This window comes from Echinococcus granulosus (genome assembly GCF_000524195.1).
Source record: "Echinococcus granulosus chromosome Unknown EG_S00030, whole genome shotgun sequence".
NCBI lineage: Eukaryota > Metazoa > Platyhelminthes > Cestoda > Cyclophyllidea > Taeniidae > Echinococcus > Echinococcus granulosus.
The window spans coordinates 8,710-12,283 of NW_020170410.1; positions in this window are offsets into that span (position 1 = coordinate 8,710).

Consider the following 3,574-nt stretch of genomic DNA (forward strand, 5'->3'; position numbering starts at 1 on the left):
GTTCTCTGATAGAAATGTTTGCAAAGACAGGCTAATTTGGCGGAAAGATGGGCTAGGCGATGTCGGTACGCACACATGGACCCACGACATCATTCAGAATATAGTGATGCTGGACAGAATATCACCGCCTCTGGAGGTTGGAGACCAACAGTTGGATGACTGGTGAATGTGTGGAAGGCAGAGTCGAACTTTTACACTTACTCCAACAACTTCTGCACGCCTTCGAATATCTGAGGACATTACACACAGGTAATCTTTTGACATTTTCCCCAACATCAAACTGCCCTACTTCCAACTTGTCTAACCTTCACCACATTTACTCTTCCACTCTCACCTCTTGGATGATTTAGGCCGACTCATCCAAACTCGGGTGTGCAGTCAATCACTGCGATAGCATGCTTCCAGCTTGGTGTCCACCAGTGCATTATTTGGTGAGTCAGCACTCTCCTGCGTGAGTCCAGTCACACATTCTCCACGATTGTGCTCACTGGTACACATATGTGACATTTGCCTACGCAATTCAAAGTTTCCAATATTCCACAATAAGGACATTTGATTTGCCTTGCAATTAGAGGCAATTTTAAAGGGCGTCATCCCTACACGGAAGGAAGACCCTGCACCATATGCCCAACTGGTTACGACTGCATTCACAATCAAGGCTGGGGCGACCACCATGTTGAGCATTTGCCAACAATTAAGCGCCTCTGCCGCATTTTGCGTGTAATGGTATTGTCGATTTCCATCTGGGAGTCAAATGTGCTTTCGGCGATTTTGAGTAAACAACGGAATAATTGCCTTAATCAAGTGCCAAACAGCCTAATGGCAGTACATTGGCAAAGAAATGACACAAATATCCCACCATTGCATTTGAGTTATATGGTCGTTGCCCGTTGTCTTTATTAGATTAAAGGATGCAAAAGTGTCGGTAACTCCCCAAAATGTCATTATTTGGCATATCCATATGGGTATCAACAAAACGCGAATTGTACGTGCGTGCGGATCCACAGGTGCCCGAATATTCGGTGACTGGCGCGATTGGCTGGTGGTTGTTTTTTTGCAGATCCGGATACGTTGTGATGGCTGACGTGAATGGATAATCAGTGAAAGAGCCTAGAATGACGCCGGAAGAGGATGGAAGCTCTGCAAGACTTCGAGAGTTCGTTAAACTCTTCATCTGACTACGTGAAAACTTACGTCTTTGCGGGGTAGTACTTCACTTGGCAACACAGCCTCGGGACCATACTGGCAACCTCACTTCGTCTGTACAGCAAAATATAACATCTGCCATACTACTGTAGATTCCGACGATACGAGGGAAGACTGGAGATGTCATAAATGTATATCTCTCTGTGTTTACGGACAGCATTCAAATCTTCCACGAAATCACACTAGTGGATTTTAGTGCATCATAAAAGAAATCCATGGAAATGATAATTACCGTAGTTCACAACAGTGACTGATGGAATGCTTCATTTAATGCTGTTATGGCTTACAAGTCGATGCCATGGAGTTGTGTCCATGTCACAACTGCTGACGCCGTCAACGCCTTTGTCGCCTTGTTGTAGTCCCTCAAGAGAGACTGCTGCTAATCCCGGTGGACAACAATCCAAACAGACAGAGATCACTTTAGCCCAAAATTGAAACAAAGCTCTCCATCAATTCTGCTTGATGATTGTTGCAAACTATATTTGGTAGAGGGCAGTAAAGAGTAGAGGCGAGTGTTGAAGTGTAATGGATTAGAAGTTCTCCTGGACCTAATGCTCAGACCACAGCTCCATTGTAGGCATCCTACTTTCCATTTCATTGCCTATCACCTCCGCCTTGAAAAGTGACAGAGGATTGTGAAACAGGGGGCTGAATATGTGAGCTCTGAAATTACAACATCAATAACACGAGACATAGTCAAGGCTGCGAGGCACTGAACAAACGTGTGGACAATTGAGAGGCTGACTGGCGGGCATTGAAATCATGTCAGCTAATGCCTTGAATGTAAGCACCGTATGAAAAATTGAAACTGAGCACACACTTATATGAAGCCGCAATCACATAAGTGGTGATTCTGTACAAATGTTTTGTCTCAATTAACTCTATTCTTACGGGCGCAATTCTTCGCCTGGTATCTGTCCTCCACTTGCCCATTTAAATGACTGGTTTAAAGTGTACCACTTGCCTGGTTATTGGGGAATTCCTCACCTAATCGGCACCATCTCTGGTCGACAGCACTGAGATAAGGACAATTTCAGTTGATCCATTTGATACGAAGCATGAGCATTGTCTAAATTCAGTTCACCTTAGATGCAGTAAATGTCCAAGCATGCAAGGCAACTGCAGACTTTTGGTAACGTGAAGTGGCTATGATTAGGTGCTTTTCAAGCAAAATGGAAATGATAGCGAGGGCAGTTCGTGCAATTTGGTGTACTTTTGCTCTGCTATACACACTACACACTTATCTTTGCCCCCATCAATAAAAAGGGGCACTCTTATTGGTATGACTGTACAAATGCTGCCATTTCGCTCAAAATTTGTTTGAATTTGCATAAGATCATTGTGCTAGCCAATTCCAACTCCCTTCATTTCGCTGAATTGCATTGTCTCTGATGAAGGCTGATAATCGCGCATTTCATCGACGCAGGACTCAAGGTTCGGGTGCACAATGGACTGGACAAATGCGCACAAGCAGACGTTAGCTCAAGAAGTCGCTGTTATTATTATTAGCTGCTTTTACACATGGGAACCAGTCGGATATCAAAAATTGCATGCATGAACCCAATTGCAATCCCACTTCAGACAACCACTTGCCAGTTTCACAACGCTTGTCTCCTCATCCCTCCTCTCCTTTCACTCACCCACGTGTATGCTGTCGTGTCAGAGTTGCGATTCCCATACTTTCTTCATTTCCACACATGAGTGTGCGACCTGCTTCGCCGTTTTCACAAACTGCCAGCACTGTCAAATTATTGCATGTCATGGACCCCAAGGAAGTGCGGCCATCGTGGCCGAATTGGCCTCTCTCCCTATACACGCAACTCTACATCCGATCTTGACTGCTCTTTCAACGAATTTAACGCTCGTGCTTGAGTTAAAAATCAAAGTTCCAGAAGTGGCACCGACATGAGCTGCAACTGACCCTCCTATGTTTACAGACGAGGAGCTTGGATTTGTGCATTCGAAAATACCCCTCATTGATAAAGTGTCGAAGATGTCTGACCCAAAGACAGTGTCTACCGATCGTGGTGATTTGCCAGATTTGTTGACAGTCCTGGTCAATAAAGATGCGATGGTGCCAAGACGCTACTAACTAGCTCGATAATGCAAAGTTATTTCCCGTTGAAATCCCTCTTGAAAACAAACAATACGATCTCAAACATGGCGATGTAGTTAATAATTGAGGCAGGGTGCGGTCAACAGTTGCAACCACGAGTTCACTGTTCACAGTAGAGGAACTTGAAAGGGTGCCACCTAAAATACCCCTCCTTCATCAGTCATTGAAGTGGACGAATCCGCGGGAAGTGACTGCCTTGCTCCAATTTACATTAACATATTTGGAATTCATATCTAGCACGAATGACAGTGA